Raw genomic sequence first — 19,538 nt, 5'->3', positions numbered from 1 at the left:
GCTGGGCATTATACGCTCTATGGGCACAGGAAGAGTTCCACTCCGAGAAAGGCTTAAAGAAAAAGCAAACAGCTTTATTTTTTTTATTTTTTTTATTGGAAACAAATGGGATAATGTTTTTTCTGTTTGTACATGGCGCAAAGGCATACCATTTGTGTAATCATAAATTTACATAGGGTAATGTTGTTTGATTCGTTCTGTTATTTTTTCCCTTCCCCCACCCCTCCCACCCCTCTTTTCCCTCTATACAGTCCTTCCTTCCTCCATTCTTGCCCCCCTCTCTAACCCTAATTCTAACCCTAACATTAACCCCTCCCACCCCCCATTATGTGTCATCATCCACTTATTAGTGATATCATTCGTCCTTTGGTTTTTTGAGATTGGCTTATCTCACTTAGCATGATATTCTCCAATTTCATCCATTTGCCTGCAAATACTATAATTTTATCATTCTTTATGGCTGAGTAATATTCCATTGTATCTATATACCTCAGTTTCTTTATTCATTCTCTCAGCAAAGGAAACTATCAGCAATGCGAAGAAAGAGCCTACAGTGGGAGAAAATCTTTGCCAATCATACTTCAGATAGAGCACTAATCTCCAGAATCTATAAAGAACTCAAAAAACTCTACACCAAGAATGCAAATAATCCAATCGACAAATGGGCTAAGGAAATGAATAGACATTTCACAGAAGAAGATCTACAAGCAATCAACAAACATATGGAAAAATGTTCAACATCTCTAGTAATAAGAGAAATGCAAATCAAAACCACCCTAAGATTCCATCTCACCCCAATTAGAATGGCAAACAGCTTTTTGGAGAAATGCATATAAAAAGAAGGATCAGTAAAGAAAGACTGAACAGTGGGTGGGCGAATAAACATCTGGACATGAACAGAAATGAAGGCAGAGTGACCGTGTCACATAGCCAACAAATTTAAGTCAGATGATTTAAAAGCATCATGAAGTAGGGAAAATACTGCTTTAGTTTCTTATTGATTCAATAATTCACATTCAGATTTTCTTGCATTTGGGTTGACAATCACAATGTATGCGAATAAATGACAACTTTCCTCCATTACAATGATCCCCGTTTTACTGATTCCTTTCTGGTCTTCCGCAGTGACCAAAGTAAGAGTTGGCTATAAACTCTGCTAAAGGGTATCATGTCCTTACAACGTTAAAGACTGTCTCCAGCGCATTACTATCAAGAATTGCCTTTGCTGATGGTTCTCGGGTGATCACTCTTCGGTGAAGCCTCCGTCTCTTCCAGTCCCATTGAGGGTTTTCTTCCTGAAATTGCACGTGCTTTTCCTCGTGGACCATGACTTCCCTTGGGCTCATCTTTCATCTGTTAATTTCACTAAAATGTTCAAATGGTGTCAGCCCACCGTGGGGATGAACTCAACTTGGTACTGATTCATTATTTTTTTTATGGGTTGCTAGATTTGGCCTGCTGTCATTTTAGTTAAGAATTGTTTTCTTCCAGGCCCATCCTTCAGATTGACTGCTAGTATTTTTTCTCATACTGCGCTTTTCAGGATTTGGAATTGAGGACATAACAATGGTATTGGAGAATGAATTGACAATCTCATTATTTCCAGCAGAAGTTTTCTAAAGCTGGAATAATCTGATTTTTTAATGTTTGAGTAGAAATTTTCTGAACCTTCTGAGATGGGTGCTATCTTTGTAAGAACATTTTAATCGACTGATGCAGCCTCTTCGATGGTTGTAGGACCATGTGTGCTTTCTACCATGTGTGTTTTGGATCTGTTCATCTCGCCCAGGCTTTCAAGTAGAGCAGCACATAAATATTTGTAAAATTGACTTATAAATTTTTGGAATTCTGTTGTATTGATGTAACCTCTGCTTGGTCCCTAACATGGTTCTTTGGGCTTCATTTCCATGGCCAAGAAAAGTTATTTTAAAATAGAGTAAATTATTGAGCAATCATGACACATACCTGTAATCCCAGCAACTGGGGAGGCTAAGGCAGGAGGATCATGAGTTCAAGGCCAGACTCAGCAACTTAACAAGGCCCTAAGCAACTTAGGGAAACCATGTTACAAAATTCAAAAGGACTGGGGATGTGGTTCAATAGCTAAGCACCGTGGGCTTTAAACCTGGGTACCAATATAAATAAATAAATAAAATAAAATACAGTAAATTACTTTTGTATATCGCTCTACATTCATCTACCTTTGCATTCTGGCAATAATCCATATTTGGTTAAAATATTTTATGCAGAAAATTTTTCTTATATTGTTTCAAAATATTTCAGTCTCTTCAAAGAACAGACTTTTAGGTCAATTTCCATTCTATATCAAAAAATTATTTTTTATCATATGTAACTTTGGCAGTTTTTACCTTATTTCTTCTACTATTTTATACTTTTTTGTCTGTTAAATTGGATGCATAGTATTCATTTTTTTAGCCTTTCTTTAATACAAACATTTAAGTATATAAATGACTTTATAAATCAAACTTTATCTTAATCCCAGTTTTTATTTGTATTTTCATTATTGAATTTTACATATTTTAAAATTTATTCAGATAAGAATTATATGTATTTGTGAGGTACAATGTGACATTTCAATACATGTAATACCTACTGTGTATTCACCAAATCAGGGTATTTCAGCATATCACCTTGAACATTCAAAATCCTCTCTTTGAGCTACTTGAAATGTACAATGCATCACTGTTAACTATAGTCACCCTAAATTGTTCTACTTATCCTTAAATTTCCATTTTGATTTATAAAAATTAATCCTGGGGCTACATTATTTCTTGAAGGACATGCTTTAGACGGCTGCTTAAGGAATTCTTGTTAGTGGACTTGCTCAGTTTTTCATATGTGAAAATACACATGTTCCTTTTCCTTTCAGTCTTGCTAGGTGGACCATTCAAGGTGTCTAGGGATTTTCTGTTAATACTCTTGACAATAGCCTGTTGTTGGGTTTTGGTCTGTTATAATTGTTTGAGAAAACTATTGCCAGGGCCATTTTTATTTATGTGATTTATTTATTTATGTGATTTATCCTTTCTTTATCAATGCTCTTAAGGTCTTTGTATTTGACAATCTGCGGCCTCATGACAATATTTCTGGGTATGCATCCCTTTCATTATATCTCCTGCTGGCCACACCTGTGGATTCTGGTGTATCTCTAGTGCAATGATTCTCACCCACCAGGCCCCCAACCCCCTTCCCTGTTCTTCTCTCTTAGCAATGCTCATTGGAGGCAAGCTAGATCTTCCTGTGACATCTTTTTCCCTCCCAACTACTCTTCTGGGATGTTACCTCATTGCCACCCTCCTGCTTATCCTGATTCCTTCAGAAATGTTTACTAACACTCTTCGAGTCTAATCTTTCATTATTTTTTGAAAATTATTATTTTGTATATATTATGATTCTTTTTAATTGTTTTCCAATCTGCCTGGTCATTTTGGGTGACCATTTTTTTGTTTTATGCTTTTATATTTTTTAATATTTCATATGCAGATGATGTCTTTCCTTTAATATCTGTAGTCTTTGGGAATCTGAATCTATTTTTCTTGGCGACTCACTAGTAGTGCTAGATTACTTATGATTATGGTAATTGTAATACAAAGCTGCTCCCCCGCCCTTTCTGCTGCAGCCATTTTCCCCGCCTCCCAACCACTTGTCAGTCTGTGAACTTCCTAGCTAGCTATTGGCTCATCAGTCAGCTTGCAAGTGTCCTTCTCCGTTATTGGTCCCCTGTTAGCCTGGCGGAATTCAACTGCTTAAGGGTAGTGCTAGGAATCCCATGGAAACCACACAGGACATGGGAAATCACATAAGGGAGTTTACTAAGCAAACAGAGTGTCTCCCTGCAGGGTAAGAGAGAAAATGAGAGGAAAAGAGAAAGGGTGCGTGCAAGAAAGAGTGTGAAAGCCAGGAGGATAGAGAAAGTGAAGAGGAGAGAGAGAAGGATGAGAAAAGATGGCAGGGTAGCTACAGTAAAGCGGTTGAATTCCGCGGGCTAACAGGGGACCAATAATGGAGAAGGACACTTGCAAGCTGACTGATGAACCAATAGCTAGCTAGGATGTTTGCAGACTGACAAGTGGTTGGGAGGCGGGGAAAATGGCTGCACTGGAAAGGGTTGGGGAGCAGCTTTATATGTTATAGGTATCTACCCCGCCATCTTTCTCATGCTTTCTCTCCCCCGACTCACTTTCTTTCTCCTCCTCACTTTTCACACTCTTTCTTGCGCGCGCCCTTTCTCTTTCCTTTCTCTTTTCCTCTCATTTTTTCTCTTACCCTGCAGGGAGACACTCTGTTTGCTTAATAAACTCCCTTCTGTGATTTCCCGTGTCTGGCGTGGTTTCATGGGTTTTCTTACAGTAATTTTTTTGACTGCTAACTTATATTGATTGAAATAAACCTTAGAAATCTATGGAACAAAATTGGGGTTGTTTACTTTTTGAAAAACATCACGTTTGCCTCTGGGTGGTGCCTGGCTGTGGACTACCTTGTTGTCACATTCCCCTTCTGTAAATGATCTTGCCTGAATACCAGCATTCTTGAGAAACCAGCTGCAGGAGTCTGCTCCAACAGCTCTCCAGGTTGTCATAGACAGGCGGACTAAACAGGAAGAAGCCACTTCCTCACAGCTCCAATGGCTACCAGGTCTAAACCATGGTCTGGCAGGGTTGGTTTAGAGGGAGGGAGTCACAGGCACTTCCCTTTATCTCTTTTTAAAACAGATGCTAACCCTATGGGATTAGGCCCCCACCCTTGCCAGACATTTAATTTTAATTACCTTCTACACCCTTATGTCCAAATACAGTCACGTTGGGAGGTCAGGCTTCAACCCATGAAAGGGAGCCCGCACTATTCAGTCCACAGCGCCAACTCAGCTCCGCCCTGGGCCTGAAGCACAATGCTTTAACCCACTGCTGAAACCGACCCACGCCTCAGAGACCTCCTCCGCTTCAGCAGCATCTGGTAACTGCCTCCCATTCCATTGTGTTGGCTTTGGCACTGTTTCCTCCCCAGCGCCCTCTGGAAACTCACTTTACTCCCTTAGGAGCTTGGTGTGCTCCGCAGAGAGCCCTTGTGGTGCATTTGAGAACTGACGTGTTGTGCCGGGAGTCCCTTTCAGAATCCTGCTTGGCAACAGAGCTGGGAACGGAAGAGCCGCAGCCTCAGTTCAGCTCCTCCAGTGAGCTGCTCCCTTGTGGAGTCTATTAGTAAGCGCAAAAGAAAGGGATGCAGACCTCCACGGATTCAGAGAAACCTTGATTCATGCATGGACTCAGGCACTGTTGGGGCTCTTTTTCTGGATGTGAAAATGGCCCTCAGTTCCAGAGGGGATTTGGTTTTATAGGGTACATTGAGGACGCTATGTTCATTGGAAACTGTGTATGTGCAGTTTTGATGTCAGGGGCTAGTTGTACAGGTTAAAACCAGACGGAGAGGGATGAGTACTCAAACCTTGCCCATTGTTATTTGCTGTGCCTCCATTTAGGACTAATTTGCCAAGGGGGAAGGTCAAGGTTTTAGGGCCCAGCATTCAGTATCTGCCCCTTTCACCCAGAGCTGCTGGGAGGTTAATCCTTGGCTACTTTCCCCTCCCTCCTCCAGAGCCACGCCTCCCTCCATTCTTCTTAGGGGGGCTATCTTGCAGGAATATCACTTTCCATAGCCCTTCACTATTCATAGTCCAGTTTGTTTCTTTTATTCCTCAGGCATCGTAGTGGCTCTTAATTTTTGTAGTCTCTGATCAGTCAGGAGTGAGTGGACTCATCTCTAGAAAAATGTGCATCTGCATATGTGATCAGTATTTTGCATGGAATCTCCAAAGGTTGCAATCCACTTAAAGCTCATTTATGTACCTTTTAAAGATTCCAGGGTGTGGAACCCTGGATGGTACAACTAATAAATTTTTATAATTATCACAAGTGATGAGCTTATAAGAAGTTGGATCAGTCTGCAGAACATAATAAAATTGTCATTCTCAGACTCTATCAATGCCTTTTAAAAATGTAAGTCAAAACAGAATTCAGCAACAATTTAGATTCTGTACACAGGAAATAAAATGATTATATTGGCTTTTCTATGTATGCTAATAAATTCAGTAAAGAGCAATCTCCTTTATTTTTTTATGTGGTGCTAAGGATCGAACCCAGGGCCTCATGTGGCCTAGGCGAGCGCTCTACCACTGAGCCACAACCCCAGCAAGAGCAATCTTATCCTTCCTATGTAAGGTAAATAAAAATCAAAGTCATTCATGTGCCTGGTCAGATGTTAACACTGAGATGCAAAGCTGTAATCTTGGCTCTACAGGGACGGTTGAGAGGTAAATGAGGGAAAGAAGAAACCAATGACTGAGAAGGTTTGCCTGATTTCCTACTGGATAGCCTTCCAGTAGGCCACAACCACAGTGCTGCATCAGGAACTGAAAAATATTTCTTCTCCAAGGACTTTGATAATAGAGACAGTAGGAAAGAAGCAGATGCATAACAAAGCAAGTACCACAGAAGATTCTGAGACAGAACTCAGTTGTGTGTGGCCAGGAGGCTCCAGTATCAGAGCAGCAAAGTCAGGAAAGAAAAAGTAGAGCGGATGCCAGAGTGGCGTGAGAGCACCCAGAGGGCTCCCTAGGAAACAGCACCCAGTCAGCCCCCACGTGGAGACAGTGGGGACAAGGACCAGGAAGGAGCACCAGCGTCCATTGCAGATCTGCAAGTCAGGGAGGGTGCAGGGAATCTGTAATTATGAAAGCATAGCTGTGAGTACTGCATCACTTATGCAAATTAGAGCAAACCAAGGATTAACTCTAAAATAGGCTGCCCAAACTCACTCGCATTCTAATATGCCTTTTTAGGTTGGTTAATATTTCAGAACACAACCCAAAAGAAGACTGCAGGAGCCTGCTTGTCAGAAGCTTGGGCATCTGAGCTGGAAAGCCAATAGTCATCTCTGTTTCTCCCGATGGCACCAGATGTATTGGTCATAATGCAAGTGACGTTATTTTATTCTAAGCTTCCAACAATGATCAAATTACTTTACCAGGCTAATGATATTAATTACATGAAAAGTGTCACCATGAATGTGAGCATGATGAATTTGGGGGAGTTTTCAAGTAACACTCAGGCTTCAATCCTCTCATCCTAAATTTTCATGCACGTAGTTTCCGTCAAATTCTGCAGATATCACAGGTAACAAGCAAACACACAGCACCATCAGTGTCGAGAGCCCATCCCAGATGCCCTGCAGTAAAGGGCTAACTACCCTACCATACATTCATCATATAAAAATATCTTTCGAATAAATTGTACTAAAGGTGATAAAAGGAAAACCCAACACTGTGAAGTGCTAAAAATAGAATGACCAAGGCCAGGGGACGGAGAGAGAAAGAGAGGAAGGAAGCTGATCAGTTAACAGCCACAGACAAAACCAACCAACGTGCTCTGTGTTGAACGCTGCCCTCAGCCTCCACAGCCTCGCACCAGGCACGTGCACTTCCTCTTGGGACTGTGGACCCCAGCAGAAGCAAAGCTGCTTCTCCTATGGACTGCCCTCTCCATTAAAGCTCCCACCTCTCTCATCCGAAGCCAGAGTAGGTTTCCAGCGTTTTCCTCCCCCAAAGCTTATTTTTAAAAAGGCTGCAGTGTAGTTCAGTGGTAAAGCCCTTGCCTAGCATGCAGGAGGGTAATCAGCAGCACTGCAAAAACAAAACAAAGACATATGTGTATATATGTGCACGTGCGTATGTGTAGCAGTGATCCCCTCATCTTCTGAGTGTAGCCCTCACTGCTCTGAGGCTTGTTTTCTGGAAGAACATGATTTCCTCTTCTCCCCTCCCTCTCCCTAACAAGATTAGGAAGGCAGTGGCATCTTTTTCTTCCCCTAGTTAATTGCCCTTGAACACACCCACTACAGGAAGGAGATGCCTGCTGGGGATCTGGGAGATGACTTTCTCCCAAATTAACAAATGAATCTTAACCCACCATGTAAGCCCCTGGAACCCCCTACCACAGCACGCCTGGAATGTACCCCTTGAAGAGTTCCTTTAAAACCCCCCTGTCCCTCCTGATGGGCAGCATCACAGCCTTTGGGCAGGAGTCCCTTGTGTTTCTCCTTTGCTTACAAAGCAATAAACCTTCTTTTTCCTTTTCCTCAAAACTATGTCCTCATTATTGAATTGGCATCGGGGACAAGAACTGAGCTTCCGGTTAAATATATACATGTATGTTATCTATATAAATGCTCTAAGCTTTGATTGGAGGGATACCACCCAACTGCGACCTTGCCCTGCTGCTGGTAGCTGTGGAACTGCTTCCGGACCTGGGCTTTCTTTTCTGACTAATATCTGTAAGTGTTCGGAGATCCTGTGGTCTTTGGAGTTCCTGTTTCACAAAGGTATACAACATGATGGGACAAGAAACACACATGCATTGGTAAAGTGATTGCTAGAGTGGAACATATCAACACATCCATCATCCCACATAGTCAACTTCCCTCCTCCACCCTTGGAAAAATTACTTTTCATATGGTCATTAATCAATAGCAAATTATCTCAAAACCCAGAGCATCCACAGACCTTAGAGATGAGTGACACTTGAACGATATGAAACTAACCAAATCCCGTAGTCAATATCATAGACAATTGAAATTTTCCTCTGTTAAATATAGTTAACAATGGATAGCCACACCAGGGCTGCAGGAGCGTGGGGTGGGAGCTATGAACAGATTATATGGAGCAGATCTCCACTGATATTTGAGAAGTCCAAGATTTTGTAAAGAAAGCTCCTTAGGCAACTCATCTGCCTTATGAAAAGAAGAGAGCAAAGAACATTTTCTGCACAGTGTGAAGTTCCTCTGTCTTTCATATTTCTAATTCCAGGCAGCATGCTGTCTGCTCCAAAGAGCAAGAAAACAAATGCCACGCTTTAATCAGAGTGGTAGGGGATGTGTGGGGACTTGCAGAGCATTTGTCCATTCACAGCAATGTCATGCCGATTCCCATCAGAATACCAAAGCCCAGACCTTTGCCCTGCAGCAGAGGAAAGGCAGCAAATCCCAAAGAAGAACAGCAATTCTGCCTTAGCTTAGCTTGCTTTCTCTATGTGGAGGGAAAAGAGAGCGATAACAATTTCAATCTCATTTAATTCTATAATGAAACTAGGAATTAAATTCCCCTTAGTGTTGAGCTAACCTTTTTCTAAAGTCAGATTTATTTCTCCTCCTTCTGTAACTGTATCTTGGTAACACTGAGGGCCCAGGACTATCTAAGAAATTGCAAAAATTAAGGAAAAAAGTCTATCAGCCAAAGAAATATTTTAAATTCTCTTGAACCTTAAACAAAGCTGCCCTTTGACAAGGATCTTTGTTTTATAAACTGCTCAAGCACTAATTAATTTAACCATAAAACAGTTCATCATTTTATTCTATTCTTTCAAAAATTGAAGAGAGATATTTTCATTGGTTTACATAAGGACTTGAACTTCTGTTTCTCCCTAGCACCTAATTTTGAATCTAATACGATGGATTCTTTTGGATGTATTATACCCCCTTAGACTTGTATTTCTTATCTCCTAATGCATTCATTTGAGTGCCAATGGAACTCCAACGGGAGGAGTTTCTTTCCGGTTGTTAAAGAAAAATCGTAGCACACAGTTAAACAGGCGAGGAAGACTTTAAGACTACTGCCTCCAGGGAAGCAGATTGAACTCAACTCCACTGAAAGAACAGGTGGGAAAGTTTCTCAATGTTGAGTGAGCTGGTAAGAAAGTCTTTTGAAGGCCTCAGGGAAGGTTGGGCCTGAGCCTGGGCCTGGTGTTTGCTCACCAGTGCTGTCAGAGCTAGACGCCTGCGCTCTGTGGGGATTGGAAGATGAGGCCCTGAGCGAGGCAGCTCTCCGTCACTGTAATAAATACCCGAGATAATCAATCGCTAGAGGAAAAAAGGTTGACTCTGGGTCACTGTCAGGGACCAAGAAGTTCTCATTCTGAGAACATTCTGACCTTTACAATAAGCAGCAGCGCCCCTCCCCCCTCCTGGCTGATAATTCTGACAGTATGGCGCCTATGGTGCCGTCCCTGCTTCTCTTCCGGGACTTCACCTTCCCGCCGTTGCGAACCTCACCTTCCCGCCGGCGCGAACTTGCAGCCTATCAGGAGCCCAATAGAAGAACACAGCCAACCAGGCTGCACCTCGTCATACCCCTCATTCCCTGAGCATATAAATACCCCTGTGTGAACAATAAAAATTTGCAGCTTGATCAGAATTCCTGTCTTGCTGCCTCTCCCTGCGTCTCTTGTCCCTTCATTCCTTCTCTCTTAGGTTTGCCGATCCGCGTTGATGTCCCGCAGGTCGGGACAGTTGGCGCCCAACGTGGTTGGCTCGAGCCTTTGTTTGAGAAGCGAACGCTGCCCTCTGGGGAAGACTTGGCCAAGCGGGATTCGGGATCGCCTCGGTGGACGCGACCGGGAGTCAGATCCAGGAGGAAATTGAGGCCAGCACAAGGTGAGTGACGCACCATGGGACAAGCAGTTTCGTCACATGATTTGTTTCTGACGGGTCTCGAGGAGGCCCTCAAGACTCGGGGAGCGCGTGTTAAGAAAAAGGATTTAAGATCATTCTTTTCATACATAGAGGATTTGTGTCCTTGGTTTCCCCTCGAGGGGTCAATTGATGGTAAAAGGTGGCTCAGAGTAGGAGACTGCCTCAAAGATTATTATGAGACTTTTGGTCCTCAAAAGGTGCCTGTCACTGCCTTTTCTTATTGGAATTTAATTAATGAGATTCTTAAAAGCTCACCCTTTGACAGTGGTACTTTAAAACTTGTAAAGATTGGGGAGCAGGCAATGCAATCCACCTCTCGCCCCCCATCGGCATGCCCTTCGGTTAGTATTCAAATGCCCCCTACTCAGCTTCTCAGGACCCTGGGACCCTCCCAGACCCCGGGAACCTCCCAGACCCCACCTTACCAAAAAAGTCCCCTAAAAGTCCCCCTAAGATTTATCCGGTTTTAAATCCCTATGATGACGTGACCCCAGAGGAGGAGGCTACCCTGGAGGAGGCAGCGGCTCAACACCATTCTCCAGACCTGCCACCTCTTAAAAATCCACTTCCCACTTATACACCCCCTGCCTTTTGTGCTCCGGCCCCTCAGGGACCTACTGCCCCCCCAGACATTTTTTCCCCACTTCCCTTGCCTAATCTAACCCCTTTACGCGAGTCTCTCCAACATAGGCGGGAACAAATCCAACTTTTAAAAGAACTAAAAGCCCTTGATGCCGAGCTTCGCTCACTGGCCTTGGGCACGGAGTTAACACAAACTGGCCCAAGACCCCTCAATACTCGTAAGGTGAAGCCATGTGGTCAGCCTGTTCTTGCCTTTCCAGTCACTCGCAGTCAAGCAGATCAGCCCGCACAAACTGAAGCAGAGAATTTAAAAGGAAGTCAGGAAGAGGAATCAGGGGAGGAACAAAAGGTAGAACCAGAGAGGGAACAAGAGGAGGACCAGGAATCAGGGGATGAGGAGGAGCCCACCTCTGGACAGAGTGGAGCCCTTGGTTCTTATAAAAGGCTGAGCCTCCGCTTTCTTGAAAGACTTAAAAAGGCTTGTACACAGTATGGCCCCACTGCACCTTATACACTGGCCTTGCTAGAGAACCATAGTACACAGTGGCTCACCCCTAATGATTAGAAATTTTTGGCCCGAGCCACCCTCAGTGCGGGTGACTTCCTGTTGTGGAACGCAGACTTTAGGGAATACTGTCGGGAAACTGCCCAAAAAAATTCAACCAAGGCTTCCTCTAAATCCTGGACCTATGTTAAACTAGTGGGTAATGCGCCATTTGATACTAACCCTAAACAGGCATGCTTTCCTACTGGGCTCCTAGCACAGGTTCAAACTGCTGGTTTGCATGCTTGGAGACGGCTCCCTCAAAAGGGCTCGGCCACCACCTCCCTAGCAAAAATTCGTCAGGGTCCTGACGAGCCTTACAGTGACTTTGTTGCCCGGCTTAATCTAACTGCGGAGCGCTTACTTGGACCAAGTGAAAACGAGAGCTCCTTTGTAAAATATCTTGCCTTTGAAAATGCCAACCCAATATGTCAAGATGTTCTTCGGCCCCACAAAGATAAAGGGGACATTTCTGACTTCATTAGGCTGTGTGCCGGGGTAGGAACAGCCCATGCCATGGGTCTCGCCATTGGTGCCGCCTTCACCAAGGCCCTTCACCACCCTGGCCCACGTACTTGCTTTACTTGCAAACAACCTGGCCATTTTGCGTGAGACTGCCCAACAGGGAGACTGGGTCAAGGACCCATATCTCCTCAAACAGGGACTAAACCACCTCCGCTCACCCTTTGCCCTAAATGTGGTAAAGGTCGCCACTGGGCCAAGGAGTGTAGATCCAAGACCAATGCCCTTGGACAGCCTATTCCCTCTAACTTCTCGGGAAACTCCTCTCGGGGCCAGCCCCTGGCCCCGACCACCCCCAGAGCAAACCCAGGGGCAATAAGGTTTGTTCCCTCTCAGACTCCCAACCCAATCCAGGCTCCCTGTCCTTCTCCACAATCACCTCCCTCCAACGTGCTACCCCAGGCAGCGCAGGATTGGACCTCTGTGCCTCCACCGATACAATATTAGACTCTATGCAAGGACCCCAAATAATACCCACTGGGGTTGTAGGCCCCCCTCCACCTCATATGTGTGCTCTTATTCTTGGGAGAGCTTCTACCACCTTACAAGGTGTTCAGGTCTTCCCTGGCATCATTGATGATGATTACACTGGAGAAATTAAAATACTGGCCACAGCTGTTAACGGAGTAGCTGCCATCCCTGCAGGAACAAAAATTGCACAATTAATACTCCTTCCTCTCAATTCAGGAAATTCACCAGGAAACACAGCCTCTTTAGGTTCCTCTGATGTGTATTGGGTCCAACCTATCTCCCACAAAAGACCCACTCTTACCTTATTTATTGAAGGAAAGAAATTCCAAGGGATCCTAGATACTGGTGCGGACGCCACAGTTATTTCTCAAAAATATTGGCCATCAGAATGGCCCCTCACCTCATCACTAACTGACCTTAAAGGAATAGGGCAGTCAAGAAACCCCTTAGTTAGCTCCAGGGTGCTTAATTGGACTGACACAAAAGATAACACAGGGAATAAAGGAACCGTTACCCCCTTCGTTGTTCCTGATCTCCCTGTCAACCTTTGGGGACGAGACATTCTAAGCCAAATCAAAGTTATTCTTGCTAGTCCCAACTCTTTAGTCACTCATCAAATGCTTCGTATGGGCTTTATCCCTGGTACAGGCCTTGGGAGGCTAGGACAAGGACAGGTTGAGCCTGTACAGCCCATACAAAAAACAGACAAATTTGGACTTGGGTATGTGGATTTTTAGTGTCGGTCCCTGACCCTCCTGTACCCCATGCAGACAAAATTATTTGGGAAACTCAAACTCCTGTGTGGGTGGATCAGTGGCCCCTTACCCAAGAAAAATTAGAGGCTGCCTCCATGTTAGTACAGGAACAATTGACAGCCGGCCATGTGGAACCCTCAACCTCACCCTGGAATACTCCTATTTTTGTTATTAACAAGAAATCAGGCAAATGGCACCTTTTACAGGATTTGCGCGCTATCAATAAGGTTATGCGCCCGATGGGGGCATTACAGCCAGGCATCCCTACACCGGTAGCTATTCCTAGGGACTATTATAAAATGGTCATCGACTTAAAAGATTGCTTTTTTACTATTCCTTTACATCCTGATGACAGACCCTATTTTGCTTTCAGCCTCCCCCGCATCAATTTTCAGGGCCCTATGCAAAGATTTCAATGGAAGGTCCTTCCCCAGGGTATGACTAACAGCCCTAGTCTTTGCCAAAAATATGTTGCTCAAGCAGTAGACCCTGTGAGAGAGCGGTGGCCACAAGTTTATATATTACATTATATGGATGATTTGTTAATTGCTGCACCTAATACCTATGATCTTAACAATTGTTATTTGGATCTCTATAAAGCCCTTACTGCCTTGGGACTTCAGATAGCCCCTGATAAGGTTCAAACACAGGACCCCTACACCTACTTGGGCCTCAAACTTCAAACTAATCAAATTCAAATCCCTAATATACAATTGCGTGTGGACCATCTCCACACTCTTAACGATTTCCAAAAACTACTAGGGGATATCCAATGGCTAAGACCATATTTAAAACTACCCACCTATGTGCTTTTGCCTCTTAATGATATTTTAAGGGGAGATTCTGACCCTTCTTCTCCTCGAGAGCTTACTCCTGAGGCACGGCAAGCATTAATTCAAGTCACAGAAGCCATCGCTCAACAATTTGTTACACAAATATCTTATAACCTTCCTTTGGTTTTGGTTATATTACACACCCCTCATACACCCACGGGACTATTCTGGCAGCGGGATCCACATTTTAAAAATAAGGGTTGCCCCTTGCTCTGGGTTCATTTGCCCGCCACATCCTCTAAAGTTATTGCTGTCTATCCGGCTCAGGTAGCTTCTATCATTATTAAAGGTCGCTTGCTTTCTCGACAACATTTTGGCAAAGATCCTGATAACATTCTGATTCCATACACTAAGGATCAAACCCAATTTTGCTACAGACGAGGGATGAATGGGGTATTGCTCTATCAGGCTTTTTGGGAATAATCGATAACCACCTTCCCAATGACCCCCTTTTGCATTTTGCTCAGTTACATCCATTTATTTTTCCTCGGGTTACTCGGAAGGCTCCTATTCCACAAGCCCTTACTGTTTTTACAGATGGCTCCAGCAATGGCCGTGCAGCCTTTGTTGTTGATAATCAGCCTACCACCTTTGACACTGCTTATCCATCAGCACAGCTTGTAGAATTGTTTGCTATAACACAAGTCTTTATGACATTTTTTGATAAACCTATTAATATTTATACAGACAGTGCTTACATTGCCCATTCTGTGCCCCTATTGGAGATTTCACCCGCCATTAAGGCTTCCTCCAACGCAGCCTTTTTGTTTAACCAGCTTCAACAACTAATTCAGGCTAGAAAACATCCATTTTTCTTAGGACATATTAGAGCACATTCTGATCTTCCCGGTCCCCTATCACGGGGTAATGCTCAGGCTGATGCAGCCACTCGGTCCCTTTTCCCAGTTCTTATTGGATCCATCCAAGAGGCCACAGATTTACACAAACTTCACCACTTAAATTCTCAGAGCCTTCGGTTACTCTGTAAAATTACCAGGCATCAAGCAAGGGAAATTGTAAAAGCGTGTCCTGCTTGCGTTGTCTCCCTTCCTAGGTGTTAACATCTGGGTGTTAACCCTCGAGGATTACTGCTCAATCAGATTTGGCAGATGGATGTTACTCACTTTCCTGAATTTGGGAAAACAAAGTACATACATGTTTCCATAGATACCTTTAGTGGCTTTATTTTTGCATCACCGCATTGCGGAGAAGCTACCAAGGATGTCATTTCTCATCTTGTCTCAGCCTTTTCCATAATGGGAAAGCCAGCACATATTAAGACAGATAATGGCCCTGCATATACCAGTACCAAGTTCAAACAGTTTTGTGCCACTCTTCAAATCTCTCATACTACTGGAATTCCATATAACCCTCAAGGTCAAGGCATTGTGGAACGTGCACACCTCACCTTAAAAACCTGGCTTACCCGCCTTAAGGCCTCTTCCCTTGCATTTACCACTCCCAGGGATCGCCTTAATCATGCATTATTTGCTCTTAACTTTCTTACCCTAGACAATGAAGGACATTCGACCGCAGACAGACATTGGCATCCCTCTTCTAATTCTGCTCGCCCATCTGTTATGTGGCGCGATCCTTTAACAAATAAATGGAAAGGCCCAGATCCCATCCTCATTTGGGGATGAGGCTCAGCTTGTATTTTAGATCAAGAACAAGCAGCCCCAAGATGGTTACCAGAACGTCTGGTCAAACAGGTCAATGATTTACCACAACCCAGGGACGGAAACCTTCCCCCTGAGGATGAATCTTCCTCTCTTATAGATGCAGCCGACAATCTATGCGAAAAATCCCCTGAATGACAGACCCTGTGACTGCACACCATTGCTTCTCTGGATAATGGCTGCCTGTTCACTGCTCTCCCACAGCCATGCAGGACTTGAGGACCCTGCTAAGGTCCCCTCCTTTGCTTGCTGCTTATTGTATCTATAGGTCCTTTGATATTCAACAAGATCATGGCTTTTCTTAAAGCTCAAATTGAGGCTATACAGGCGAAACCTATTCAGGTTCATTACCATCGACTGGAGATGATGGATCGTGATGGTGATCTTAAAAGACCATCACCCCTGTGAGCTGAACTGGACAGCCAATGACGGGTAAGATTCGTGAGAGCTCATACCAACCTAAGACAGGAAATGAGGGCCAGAGCCTCATTATCCAATGACGGGTAAGGATGTTGCTCTGCCACGGACAACCTAAGACAGGCGCAGTTCCCGAGGGATTGTCACTCCAGCCCTATACCTGGGGCAAGCTGTGCCCCCGTCTCGCCACATAACCTCTATCACCCCCTTAAAATATGGCTATCGAAAAATGGTCAATAATTTTATATAAGAAAGGGGGAAATGTCAGGGACCAAGAAGTTCTCATTCTGAGAACATTCTGACCTTTACAATAAGCAGCAGCGCCCCTCCCCCCTCCTGGCTGATAATTCTGACAGTATGGCGCCTATGGTGCCGTCCCTGCTTCTCTTCCAGGACTTCACCTTCCCGCCGTTGCGAACCTCACCTTCCCGCCGGCGCGAACTTGCAGCCTATCAGGAGCCCAATAGAAGAACACAGCCAACCAGGCTGCACCTCGTCATACCCCTCATTCCCTGAGCATATAAATACCCCTGTGTGAACAATAAAAATTTGCAGCTTGATCAGAATTCCTGTCTTGCTGCCTCTCCCTGCGTCTCTTGTCCCTTCATTCCTTCTCTCTTAGGTTTGCCGATCCGCGTTGATGTCCCGCGGGTCGAGACAGGTCACAGCTTTGGAAGTTTCAGTTCATGGTAGCTGGATCCCTTTGTTTGGGGGCCTGTGGCAGAGCAGCTCATGATGGTGGGAAGGGCTTGGTGGAGCAAATGGCCTGCCTCATGGTTGGCATGTGGAAGAAAGAGAATGAGCCTGGGGTCTCAGAGGATCCTTTGAGGAAATGCTGCCAAGGATTTGAAGACCTCCTCCAGGCCCACCTCTTAAAGATTCCACCACTGCCCCACACCACCCAGCTGAGGAGCAAGCCTTGATGCAGGGGTCTTTGCACAGATGCTTGATATCCAAACTATGGCAGGCTCTGTCTTCCTCGGTGGTTCCATCTCAAGGAAACGACTCCCAGGTCCTTGAGAAAGACATTCCTACGTTGTAAAACCAATAATAAGTTTTTAAAAAGACATTTCAAAGAGAAAGAGAAAGAATATTAAATTTTTAAAATAAGTGCTCCAAGAAAGGAAAAACAAGTGCCTATAACCAGGAAGAAACTAAGGTTTAGTTAAAGAGACGGGAAGGTTAGGGCTGAATGTGTCACTCCATTGCTCTTTGGCAAAAGGCATTTGCTTCAGGCTACCCTGTCCTTGTCTATTGATAAAACTTGAGTTGGACCAAGTGACTTAGGAGATGCTATGTTGACAAGATAACAAAATAAACCTCTAAATATTTCAGTTCTCATCAAGTCAAATGCTGTTCACTTAAAATACTTATATAATCAAATTAGTGCACAAAACATAAGACCACTTTTTTAGTCTCATAACCTATGACAGGTGATATCTGAAGTTTGATATTTTTGTGTATGTCCAATATTAACTACTTGGTTTACATGACTCAAGAGGGGCCTTTACAATTAACTGCATCTTCCCTTAAAAATCCGCAGTTCCATCTGAAGTATGCTTTCCCAGGTTTCTTGTTTTTGCTTGTTTCTACTTCACTACATGCAGTTGTTAGTGGGAATGATATTTCTAAATAATGATAAAACTTGAGTTTCCAAAGTCATGAAAAGCCATTTAAATTTACAGTGGCTTTTTAAATTACACTTATGTGTAATTTCTCAGCCAGTAAAACCACAGGAAGTGTGGCTGAGAGCCTTTGCCTGTCTTGGGGCACCAGAGTCCTCTGGTAATCAGTTCAAATGGATTAAAAGTTCTTGGGACTTTAAAATTTCCCCCCAGGGCTATTTGATCACAATACTTTGCAGGTCATCTTACTACTTTGATGTTTTTATGTAATCTATTCTATTTGTAATTAGTTTACTTGTCATTATTATCCTGATTTATAAATTAAATCATCAGCATAATTCATGAAAGAAAAGTAGTCAATTACTATTTCCTTTGCCTTGTTTTTTCAAGAAAAAGGAGAAAAAATATGGAACTAGAATTCATCTACATTTGGTCCGTGTGGTAGACAGGAAAATTCCCCCAATGGTGTCCATATCGCAATCCAAGGAACCTGTGAATATGTCACGCTGTAAGACAGAGAGATTTTGCAGATATAATTCAGATCATGGACATTAAGGCAGGGAGATTATACTGGACCATATAAGTAAGTCCAATCTAAAACTATAAACCTTTTAAAACAAAGAGCTTCTTCTGGCAGAAGAAAATTGGTTTAGATATGAAGTATCCTCCAAAGGCTCATGTGTAAGACAACGTAAGAACCTTCAGAGGTGAAATAATTGGGTTGTGAGAGCCTTAACCTAATCGGTGAATTAATGTCCCATAAGGATTAACTGAGTGATAACTGTAGGCATATGGGGTGTGACTGGAGGAGACTCCTCACTAGGGATGTAAGGAAATGTCCTGAGCTGCTTTCCTCCCCTATATCCTTCTACCATGATGCTCTGCCTCACCTCAGGCACACGGCAATGGAGTTGGCCATCTATGGACTGAGACCTCTGAAACTGTGGTTCCACAGTTTTCCTCCTCTAAAATTATTTATGTCAGGTCTTTTGGTCACAGTGGCAAAAAAACTGATTGAAGGATATGGAAAATAACATCCCCCAAGAAAAGGGGAATGACAGCGTCCAGGGAGAAAAGGAGGACAGTGTGACCCAGGAGGGGAGAGGGGAAGGCAAACAACGGGCTCTGGACTTCCATCCCAGTAACAGTGAGTTTCAAGCTTTTACAACTGTTTTCCTGAGTTAGATTTTAATCTGCACATCTAGTTTCCTGATTGTCCAACGGGCACATCCTCGGTCTCTAATGATTAAGCCACAGTGAACATTCTGTATGATTGACTCTCATTAAGAACTATAAATAAAACACAGACCCCGCTTGTAACCAGTCACCATTTCCTCCCCTGAAAAATGTGCCATTCTGCTGCTGCTTAATAAAGATTGCTGGCTGACCCACTGAGCTCTGCTTCCTTTCAGGATATTTTTGCTTATACTGATTAACACAACAAGTAAGATAGCTGAGGCAGAGGATGGGAGAGAGATTTGAAGCATAGGATGGTTTTAACTCATTGTTAGTGGGGGCCACAGGCATAGGAAAGAATGGGCAAACTCCAGCCTCAGAGAGAAAAAGCAAGG

The sequence above is a fragment of the Sciurus carolinensis genome, chromosome 15 (assembly GCF_902686445.1).
Source record: "Sciurus carolinensis chromosome 15, mSciCar1.2, whole genome shotgun sequence".
In the NCBI taxonomy this organism is placed as follows: Eukaryota; Metazoa; Chordata; class Mammalia; order Rodentia; family Sciuridae; genus Sciurus; species Sciurus carolinensis.
Note: the sequence above shows the minus strand (reverse complement) of the source record.